The sequence below is a fragment of the Salvelinus fontinalis genome, chromosome 11 (genome assembly GCF_029448725.1).
Source record: "Salvelinus fontinalis isolate EN_2023a chromosome 11, ASM2944872v1, whole genome shotgun sequence".
Classification (NCBI taxonomy): Eukaryota; Metazoa; Chordata; class Actinopteri; order Salmoniformes; family Salmonidae; genus Salvelinus; species Salvelinus fontinalis.
The window spans coordinates 3553797-3566296 of NC_074675.1; the positions used below are offsets into that span (position 1 = coordinate 3553797).

General features: G+C 43.0%; 1 protein-coding gene across 1 annotated transcript in view; it reads left to right on the top strand.

Annotated features, from left to right (window-relative positions):
* Window positions 1-6275, top strand: part of LOC129864886 (shaker-related potassium channel tsha2-like) — a 62407-nt gene extending 56132 nt beyond the window's left edge. Inside the window, exon 2 of the mRNA XM_055937189.1 lies at window positions 2104-6275. The gene's annotated coding sequence lies outside the window, so the exon portion shown is untranslated. The remainder of the gene's footprint in view (window positions 1-2103) is intronic.
* The last annotated feature ends 6225 nt before the right edge of the window (window positions 6276-12500 follow it).

The window sequence follows — 12500 nt, forward strand, 5'->3', positions numbered from 1 at the left end:
GGTGTTGCTAGATGGCAGTGGTTAGCGGTGTTGCTAGATGGCAGTGGTCTTGGTTAGCGGTGTTGCTAGATGGCAGTGGTCTTGGTTAGCGGTGTTGCTAGATGGCAGTGGTCTTGGTTAGCGGTGTTGCTAGATGGCAGTGGTCTTGGTTAGCGGTGTTGCTAGATGGCAGTGGTCTTGGTTAGCGGTGTTGCTATACGGCAGTGGTCTTGGTTAGCGGTGTTGCTAGATGGCAGTGGTCTTGGTTAGCGGTGTTGCTAGATAGCAGTGGTCTTGGTTAGCGGTGTTGCTAGATGGCAGTGGTCTTGGTTAGCGGTGTTGCTAGATGGCAGTGGTCTTGGTTAGCGGTGTTGCTAGATGGCAGTGGTCTTGGTTAGCGGTGTTGCTAGATGGCAGTGGTCTTGGTTAGCGGTGTTGCTAGATGGCAGTGGTCTTGGTTAGCGGTGTTGCTAGATGGCAGTGGTCTTGGTTAGCGGTGTTGCTAGATGGCAGTGGTTAGCGGTGTTGCTAGATGGCAGTGGTTAGCGGTGTTGCTAGATGGCAGTGGTCTTGGTTAGCGGTGTTGCTAGATGTCAGTGGTCTTGGTTAGCGGTGTTGCTAGATGGCAGTGGTCTTGGTTAGCGGTGTTGCTAGATGGCAGTGGTCTTGGTTAGCGGTGTTGCTAGAAGGCAGTGCCAGTAGATGACCAGTAGACGGCAGACAGCGCCTAGCAACAGCAACAGTCTCTCATCTCTCTGTGTGGAATAGGAAGCTGCTATAGTAAACAGGAAGTGACGGATGCTTCGCTGTTCCCCCCCGATCCTTCCAATCGTCCTCCCTCCTCTGCTCTTCCTCTCCCCTCCCTCTGTTCCCCAGACTGAATATAGGACTGTGACGATGGTGATGGCCTGGAGTGTCGTGCAGACTGTGTTTTCGGTTTTCTTTGAGGATGTGTGTGTGTGTGTGTGTATGTGTGTGTGTGTGTGTGTGTGTGTGTGTGTGTGTGTGTGTGTGTGTGTGTGTGTGTGTGTGTGTGTGTGTGTGTGTGTGTGTGATGGAGATAGCTGGGTAGACAGGCTGTATTGAGGCAGAGAGGCTACGAACAAAAGGTCTAATGCTGCAGGAAGGACAGAGCAGAGAGAGAGACGGAGAGAGATAGTGGAGGGAGAGAGAGAGAATGAAAGAATGAGAGAGAAGACAGAGAAGGAAAAAGCGAGAGGAGAAAGAGAGAGAGAGAGGAAGAGTAGAGAAAGAGACGAGAGAGCGAGGAGGAGAGAGAGAAGGAAACAGAGAGAGTAGGAGAGAGAGAGAGAGTGGAGGAAAGGAGGGATAGAATAGTGAGAGGAAGAGAGTGCCAGAACTCAAAGTGAGTGCAGCTAAATCTCTCAAAGCTCAGTCAATAACACAGAGGGCTCTTAGAAAACAATCCCTTCTACACGGTCAGAACCCTTCTACACTGTCAGAACCCTTCTATACTGTCAGAACCCTTCTACACTGTCAGAACCCTTCTACACTGTCAGGACCCTTCTACACTATGTCATAACCCTTCTACACTATGTCAGAACCCTTCTACACTATGTCAGGACCCTTCTACACTATGTCAGGACCCTTCTACACTATGTCAGAACCCTTCTACACTATGTCAGGACCCTTCTACACTATGTCAGGACCCTTCTACACTGTCAGAACCCTTCTACACTATGCCGGGCTGGTTTGGCCTTTGGTGAATGGTGTTACATCATAGTGATGTCGAAAGCTTCTGTTGTCAGTTATTCATCCTGACAGTGAGTTTAGCTCAGAGCTCAGCAGAGGTCATGTCCCCTGGGTCACTACAGTATAGGTCTTAACAGAACCTGTGCTCTTTAGCTGTGGTTCATTTCCTGTTGCTGTTGCCGTCCAATAGGATTATTCAGAGCCAAACAGCTGCACCGATACGTACTGTAACTTTGTGTGGCATTTTCCTATAATCAAAGTCAAATAATTAGCCTGACGAGAAACAATGTGTTATTTATAAACTAATGGCTAGATTGGGATTGGAAAAGGTACCGAGACATCTAGGTGAAAAACACAAACTGGACCTCACTGTCTACTGGAACTAGAATGCTGTTTCCTTCTGGTTTACAGGTGGTGAAAGATGAGCTGTCCTCTGCCGTACGAAGCTTCCTGAAACACCCTGACTGTTTCCCATCCCCCAACCACTGGAGACCTCCTCAGCTAACAAGCCACGGGAGAAAACACCATCACGGTCTTTTATCTCTGAGAGGAGGAACGGATGAAATACACAACAGAAAAGATGAGAAAACATGACTCACTGGAGTACAGGGCTCTGACATGCCTTTCCATTAGGTACAACTGACAGGATGTAGAATACACCACCTGAACAACATCACTGACAGGAAATAGAATACACCCACCTGGACAACATCACTGACAGGATATAGAATACACCACCTGGACAACATCACTGACAGGATATAGAATACACCACCTGGACAACATCACTGACAGGATATAGAATACAACCAGGTGGACAACATCACTGACAGGATATAGAATACACCACCTGGACAACATCACTGACAGGATATAGAATACAACCACCTGGACAACATCATTGACAGGATATAGAATACACCACCTGGACAACATCACTGACAGGATATAGAATACACCCACCTGGACAACATCACTGACAGGATATAGAATACACCACCTGGACAACATCACTGACAGGATATAGAATACACCACCTGGACAACATCACTGACAGGATATAGAATACACCCACCTGGACAACATCACTGACAGGATATAGAATACACCACCTGGACAACATCACTGACAGGATATAGAATACAACCAGGTGGACAACATCACTGACAGGATATAGAATACACCACCTGGACAACATCACTGACAGGATATAGAATACACCACCTGGACAACATCACTGACAGGATATAGAATACAACCAGGTGGACAACATCACTGACAGGATATAGAATACACCCACCTGGACAACATCACTGACAGGATATAGAATACACCACCTGGACAACATCACTGACAGGATATAGAATACACCACCTGGACAACATCACTGACAGGATATAGAATACACCACCTGGACAACATCACTGACAGGATATAGAATACACCACCTGGACAACATCACTGACAGGATATATAATACACCACCTGGACAACATCACTGACAGGATATAGAATACACCCACCTGGACAACATCACTGACAGGATATAGAATACACCACCTGGACAACATCACTGACAGGATATAGAATACAACCAGGTGGACAACATCACTGACAGGATATAGAATACACCCACCTGGACAACATCACTGACAGGATATAGAATACACCCACCTGGACAACATCACTGACAGGATATAGAATACACCCACCTGGACAACATCACTGACAGGATATAGAATACACCACCTGGACAACATCACTGACAGGATATAGAATACACCACCTGGACAACATCACTGACAGGATATAGAATACACCCACCTGGACAACATCACTGACAGGATATAGAATACACCACCTGGACAACATCACTGACAGGATATAGAATACACCACCTGGACAACATCACTGACAGGATATAGAATACACCACCTGGACAACATCACTGACAGGATATAGAATACACCACCTGGACAACATCACTGACAGGATATAGAATACAACCAGGTGGACAACATCACTGACAGGATATAGAATACAACCAGGTGGACAATGTGTCTGACACAGATTAAACCCGGTGGACAATGTGTCTGACACAGATTAAACCCGGTGGACAATGTGTCTGACACAGATTAAACCCGGTGGACAACAATGTGTCTGACACAGATTAAACCCGGTGGACAATGTGTCTGACACAGATTAAACCAGGTGGACAATGTGTCTGACACAGATTAAACCCGGTGAACAATGTGTCTGACACAGATTAAACGCGGTGGACAATGTGTCTGACACAGATTAAACCCGGTGAACAATGTGTCTGACACAGATTAAACCAGGTGGACAATGTGTCTGACACAGATTAAACCCGGTGGACAATGTGTCTGACACAGATTAAACCCGGTGGACAATGTGTCTGACACAGATTAAACCCGGTGGACAACAATGTGTCTGATATGGACCGGACACAGCAGCACTGCTCTGATGACCTGCAGAGAAGAGAGGACACAAACAGACAGAGGTACAGAAGACGTTACTTGAATCACCTTCCAGAGACATTACATGACACATTAATAATGTATAGATATGTGTAAAACCCACTGATCGTGGTACCCCCCCCCTTTTGCTTAATGTATTCAACATGACCCTGGAACAACATACTCCTTCTAATGCTGAGAAACAGCTGTGTGAAAATGACAGATAATGACAACAATACGACGGGGGGGGGGTTCTGTATGTAGACGTTGAATAATGTAATGTTCTGTATAGATAATGCCATCAATAAGACGAGGTTCGGTATGGTGACATGGAATAATATCGTGTTCTACACCATAACATATTGTTGAAAACGTGGACAGCTCGTCAGGCAGAAATAAAGACCGTAGTTTTAATTCTGTGTCAACAAACTGTTCTAAAAAAAAAAAGACTTATCTGTTCTTCTCGGCTCTGTTGGCTGTTGGAGTTATTACATTGTTAAATCTATATTTTTTTAAGGTATTATATATATCTATATGTTTTATATGAAAAGGGATTGGTTTAAAACTGGAGATTTTATTTGATAGATTTATAACATCGATTATTTTTATTTTTTTATGTTGATAAAATGTTTTGTCTTGATGAGAACATGGCAGGCAGGTAGAGGGTGACAAAAAAACAAAATGGCTTCCTTTCAAAACAATCATTATTCCGTGTTCACGTGCTAATCGGAACTTGGAACTTTCCGACTTGCTAACTGGTCGTGGTTATACACGTGTCGCGTTCAACCAGTTAGAAAGTCAGAATTTCCTAGTTTCCGACTAGCAAGTGAACACGACTTTAAAGCCCCGTTTTCCGGCGCAGGGATATGACGTCATCAGTATGAATCTGCTGCAGGTGTTTTGACGAATGTTCATATGTCTTTTTTTTATCATTTAAATGATTGATTGTTTAAAAAAAAAAAAAGTGTTTTTATCAGAATGCTGTATCACTGTTTATTGATTGAAGGCATCTACCTCAGTGTCCGCATCACGTTTCATTTTAAACAGCAGCTGTAACCGCTGGGTCGTGTTCAAATGGAAGAAAACAGGGAGGTGACTACCTTTGAGTTGTCCAATAAGAAACACTCATTTTTGGGTTTTTTCCCCATGGCAAAACGGTTTGGTACGGGCAGTACAGGTCACAAATGGCGGGAACGGGAAAGAACGGGTCGGGGTCATAACATAGTGGAAACGCAAATATTCACTTCACTGTGCTGAGTCTCTTCACGCCATCCCACACCCACTGACCCCATCTCCCTCCCCAGCACTGAGCCATCTCACTGACCCCATCTCCCTCCCCAGCATTGAGCCATCTCACACCCACTGACCCCATCTCCCTCCCCAGCACTGAGCCATCTCACACCTACTGACCCCATCTCCCTCCCCAGCACTGAGCCATCTCACACCCACTGACCCCATCTCCCTCCCCAGCACTGAGCCATCTCACTGACCCCATCTCCCTCCCCAGCACTGAGCCATCTCACTGACCCCATCTCCCTCCCCAGCACTGAGCCTCAGAGGGCTGGAACAGGCTAGCCAGGTCAGAGCGTATTACCAGCTAACTGCTCAGCAGGCTGACCACAGGGGTCTATGTCTCTCAGTGTGACCGAACTCTCCAGCACAACAGCCGCTAGGCTAGTTAGGAGAAACAAGCTTAATTGATACAGGAGGGAATCAACAGGTTCATTGATTCTGACTGGAGATGAGATGCTTTTCTTATGATGTTTAAATTCATATGATTGTTGAGACATTTCCTCTTTAATTTGTGATCTATTTTTTGATGAATAAACATTTTTATTATTATCGATTGTATTTACTTGGCCACCGTGGCCTTTTTATTGCCTTTAACATCCCTTATCTCACCTCATTTGCTCACATTGTATATAGACTTATTTTTCTACTGTATTATTGACTGTATGTTTGTTTATGTGTAACTCTGTGTTGTTGTAGGTGTCGAACTGCTTTGCTTTATCTTGGCCAGGTCGCAATTGTAAATGAGAACGTGTTCTCAACTTGCCTACTTGGTTATATATAAAGGTGAAATAAAAATAAAATAAATAAATAGTTGATATTTTCTGTCCATGTGAGCCAGATCAAATGAAAGAGTCCTAGGTACACTTCCCACCACTTCATTAAATAGAACATGTATCTTATACTAGGTACACTTCCCACCACCTCATTACATAGAACATGTATCTTATACGAGGTACACTTCCCACCACCTCATTACATAGAACATGTATCTTATACGAGGTACACTTCCCACCACCTCATTACATAGAACATGTATCTTATACCAGGTACACTTCCCACCACTTCATTAAATAGAACATGTATCTTATACCAGGTACACTTCCCACCACCTCATTAAATAGAACATGTATCTCATACGAGGTACACTTCCCACCACAGCATTAAATAGAACATCTATATGGCTCTGACTGTGTATGCTCAACCCTCCCCTCCTCCCCAGTTTAAAACCTGCCCCCAAAAACAGCATTTGGGGATTTGAATTCCGTCAGAGGGAAAAAAGATTAGCCCAACTGTGAAGCACTAAACCCCTCTCTCCACCAGGCAGCAGGAACCATGCAGCGAACCTATAACAGCTAGCAGCTATACCATCTATCTGCTGCTGACCCAGTTAGGTGATAATATAACAGCTATACCATCTATCTGCTGCTGACCCAGTCAGGTGATAATATAACAGCTATACCATCTATCTGCTGCTGACCCAGTTAGGTGATAATATACCATCTATCTGCTGCAGACCCAGTTAGGTGATAATATAACAGCTATACCATCTCTCTGCTGCAGACCCAGTTAGGTGATAATATAACAGCTATACCATCTCTCTGCTGCAGACCCAGTTAGGTGATAATATACCAGCTACCAGCTATACCATCTATCTGCTGCTGACCCAGTTAGGTGATAATATACCAGCTATACCATCTATCTGCTGCTGACCCAGTTAGGTGATAATATACCATCTATCTGCTGCAGACCCAGTTAGGTGATAATATACCAGCTATACCATCTATCTGCTGCTGACCCAGTTAGGTGATAATATAACAGCTATACCATCTCTCTGCTGCAGACCCAGTTAGGTGATAATATAACAGCTATACCATCTCTCTGCTGCAGACCCAGTTAGGTGATAATATAACAGCTATACCATCTATCTGCTGCTGACCCAGTTAGGTGATAATATACCAGCTATGCCATCTATCTGCTGCTGACCCAGTTAGGTGATAATATACCAGCTATACCATCTATCTGCTGCTGACCCAGTTAGGTGATAATATAACAGCTATACCATCTATCTGCTGCTGACCCAGTTAGGTGATAATATAACAGCTATACCATCTATCTGCTGCTGACCGAGTTAGGTGATAATATACCAGCTATACCATCTATCTGCTGCAGACCCAGTTAGGTGATAATATAACAGCTATACCATCTATCTGCTGCTGACCCAGTTAGGTGATAATATACCAGCTGTACCATCTATCTGCTGCAGACCCAGTTAGGTGATAATATAACAGCTATACCATCTATCTGCTGCAGACCCAGTTAGGTGATAATATAACAGCTATACCATCTATCTGCTGCAGACCCAGTTAGGTGATAATATAACAGCTATACCATCTATCTGCTGCTGACCCAGTTAGTTGATAATATAACAGCTATACCATCTATCTGCTGCTGACCCAGTTAGATGATAATATACCAGCTACCAGCTATACCATCTATCTGCTGCTGACCCAGTCAGATGATAATATACCAGCTACCAGCTATACCATCTATCTGCTGCTGACCCAGTTAGGTGATAATATTCCAGCTACCAGCTATACCATCTATCTGCTGCAGACCCAGTTAGGTGATAATATAACAGCTATACCATCTATCTGCTGCTGACCCAGTTAGATGATAATATACCAGCTACCAGCTATACCATCTATCTGCTGCTGACCCAGTCAGATGATAATATACCAGCTAACAGCTATACCATCTATCTGCTGCTGACCCAGTTAGGTGATAATATAACAGCTATACCATCTATCTGCTGCTGACCCAGTTAGGTGATAATATACCAGCTATACCATCTCTCTGCTGCTGACCCAGTTAGGTGATAATATAACAGCTATACCATCTATCTGCTGCTGACCCAGTTAGGTGATAATATACCAGCTATACCATCTATCTGCTGCTGACCCAGTTAGGTGATAATATACCAGCTATACCATCTATCTGCTGCTGACCCAGTTAGGTGATAATATACCAGCTATACCATCTATCTGCTGCTGACCCAGTTAGGTGATAATATAACAGCTATACCATCTATCTGCTGCTGACCCAGTTAGGTGATAATATACCAGCTATACCATCTATCTGCTGCTGACCCAGTTAGGTGATAATATACCAGCTATACCATCTATCTGCTGCTGACCCAGTTAGGTGATAATATACCAGCTAACAGCTATACCATCTATCTGCTGCTGACCCAGTTAGGTGATAATATAACAGCTATACCATCTATCTGCTGCTGACCCAGTTAGGTGATAATATACCAGCTATACCATCTCTCTGCTGCTGACCCAGTTAGGTGATAATATAACAGCTATACCATCTATCTGCTGCTGACCCAGTTAGGTGATAATATACCAGCTATACCATCTATCTGCTGCTGACCCAGTTAGTTGATAATATAACAGCTATACCATCTATCTGCTGCTGACCCAGTTAGGTGATAATATACCAGCTATACCATCTATCTGCTGCAGACCCAGTTAGGTGATAATATACCAGCTATACCATCTATCTGCTGCAGACCCAGTTAGGTGATAATATACCAGCTATACCATCTATCTGCTGCTAATCCAGTTAGGTGATAATATACCAGCTATACCATCTATCTGCTGCTGACCCAGTCAGGTGATAATATACCAGCTACCAGCTATACCATCTATCTGCTGCAGACCCAGTTAGGTGATAATATAACAGCTATACCATCTATCTGCTGCTGACCCAGTTAGGTGATAATATACCAGCTATACCATCTATCTGCTGCTGACCCAGTTAGGTGATAATATACCAGCTATACCATCTATCTGCTGCAGACCCAGTTAGGTGATAATATACCAGCTATACCATCTATCTGCTGCTGACCCAGTTAGATGATAATATACCAGCTATACCATCTATCTGCTGCAGACCCAGTCAGGTGATAATATAACAGCTATACCATCTATCTGCTGCTGACCCAGTTAGGTGATAATATAACAGCTATACCATCTATCTGCTGCTGACCCAGTTAGGTGATAATATACCAGCTATACCATCTATCTGCTGCTGACCCAGTTAGGTGATAATATACCAGCTATACCATCTATCTGCTGCTGACCCAGTTAGGTGATAATATAACAGCTATACCATCTATCTGCTGCTGACCCAGTTAGGTGATAATATACCAGCTATACCATCTATCTGCTAATGACCCAGTCAGGTGATACCAGCTATACCATCTATCTGCTGCTGACCCAGTCAGGTGATACCAGCTATACCATCTATCTTCTGCAGACCCAGTCAGGTGATAATATACCAGCTATACCATCTATCTGCTGCAGTACCCAGTCAGGAAGTAGAGAGGCATGGTGCAGGTGGACCAGCTGTACAGGCTTAGCGGGGTGCCAGTCCTCAGCTCCCCAGCGGTACCAGCTTCCTAGCCAGGTCCCAAAGCAGGTTGTGAAGTGTTGCCAGCTCCTATGGTCATTGTCACGCCTCGTGACCAGTCCCCTAGTCAACGAGGAGCCAGCGACCTCCGATGTTCTGGGCCTGCAGGGAAAGCTGTTTTTTATAACAGACATCAAAACCACACGTCAAGGTGCGCTGACAACGACACTCTGTAGTGGTTAGCTGGGAATAACACGTAACACAGGACCAAGGTTTAAAGTGTAGGTAACTCCAACTATATACAGAGAGAGTGGAGTTATCAGCCATTTTGAATTATTTCATATCATCATGTCATGTCATACAATACTGTGTTTCTCAAGTCCTAATGCTGGCACAATAAAAGGCTCTTCCCTCAGTCACGTTAGATCAGGTACATTTTCTATAGGTAGGAACAGTTCCCTCAAATATCTACATGAGGTCAACACTATAGGAAACCTTCCAGGAAGTAACAATGTCAGATCAGGTACATTTTCTATAGGAAGGAACAGCGGGGTTCCCCCCCTGTCACACCCTGATCATAGAGAGCTGTTTATTCTCTATGTTGGTTGGGTCGGGGTGTGATTTAGGGTGGGTTATCTAGGGGTTTTGTATGTCTATGTTGGCCTGATATGGTTCCCAATCAGAGGCAGTTGTTTATCGTTGTCTCTGATTGGGGATCATATTTAGGTAGCCATTTTCCCATTGTGCTTTGTGGGATCTTGTCGAGGTATAGTTGCCAGTGAGCATTATTATTAGTGGCAAGTTTCATTTGTTCGTTTTGTTGTTTGAAGGTTTCATTTCCAAAATAAAGGATGGAAACATACCAAGCTGCATCTTGGTCTACTCCTTATGACGAACGTGACACCCCCAGATATCTACACGAGGTCAACGCTATAGGAAACCTTACAGGAAGTCACGATGACTGTATCTTGAGTTGAGATACAAAAAGGATTTCAAGGTGTTTATATTCCTGTATTTAACTTTACAACCATATCCACTACGACTTCTGTATTTAACTTTACATCCATATCTACTACGACTTCTGTATTTAACTTTACATCCATATCTACTATGACTTCTGTATTTAACTTTACATCCATATCTACTATGACTTCTGTAATTAACTTTACAACCCATATCCACTATGACTTCTGTATTTAACTTTACATCCATATCCACTACGACTTCTGTATTTAACTTTACATCCCATATCTACTATGACTTCTGTATTTAACTTTACATCCATATCTACTATGACTTCTGTATTTAACTTTACATCCATATCCACTACGACTTCTGTATTTAACTTTACATCCATATCCACTACGACTTCTGTATTTAACTTTACATCCATATCTACTACGACTTCTGTATTTAACTTTACATCCATATCCACTACGACTTCTGTATTTAACTTTACAACCATATCTACTATGACTTCTGTATTTAACTTTACAACCATATCTACTATGACTTCTGTATTTAACTTTACAACCATATCCACTACGACTTCTGTAATTAACTTTACATCCATATCTACTATGACTTCTGTATTTAACTTTACAACCATATCTACTATGACTTCTGTATTTAACTTTACAACCATATCTACTATGACTTCTGTATTTAACTTTACATCCATATCTACTACGACTACTGTATTTAACTTTACATCCCATATCTACTATGACTTCTGTAATTAACTTTACAACCATATCCACTACGACTTCTGTATTTAACTTTACATCCATATCCACTACGACTTCTGTATTTAACTTTACAACCATATCTACTACGACTTCTGTATTTAACTTTACATCCATATCTACTATGACTTCTGTATTTAACTTTACATCCATAGCTACTACGACTTGCTCAGTCTACTGTCTTCTGAACCATTTGAACAAGTCTGAAGCTCAAGGAACCATTTGAACAAGTCTGAAGCTCAAGGAAGTCTGAAGCTCAAGGAACAAGTCTGAAGCTCGTTGTTTCTCCTGTACTCTGTAAAATATTGATGACTCACGAGAAGGTAGAGAGTAGAAGGGGCTACTGTTGTCATTCTTCTAGAAGCATAAGAACGAGGCCATCCCAAAAGAAGCCCTATTCCCTTTGTAAGGTTCTGGTCTAAAGTAGTGCACTATATAGGGAATAGGGTTCTGGTCTAAAGTAGTGCACTATATAGGGAATAGGGTTCTGGTCTAAAGTAGTGTACTATATAGGGAATAGGGCTCTGGTCTACAGTAGTGCACTATATAGGGAATAGGGCTCTGGTCTAAAGTAGTGCACTATATAGGGAATAGGGCTCTGGTCTACAGTAGTGCACTATATAGGGAATAGGGCTCTGGTCTACAGTAGTGCACTATATAGGTAATAGGGCTCTGGTCTAAAGTAGTGCACTATATAGGGAATAGGGCTCTGGTCTAAAGTAGTGTACTATATAGGGAATAGGGCTCTGGTCTAAAGTATTCCGTATGCTACTCTCTCATGTCATTACATACACATACAGCTAGATGTAACTCATCCTGATCAGACATACTAACGGGGAACATTTGTCAAGTCATTCTTTATTCATATGCGTATGAG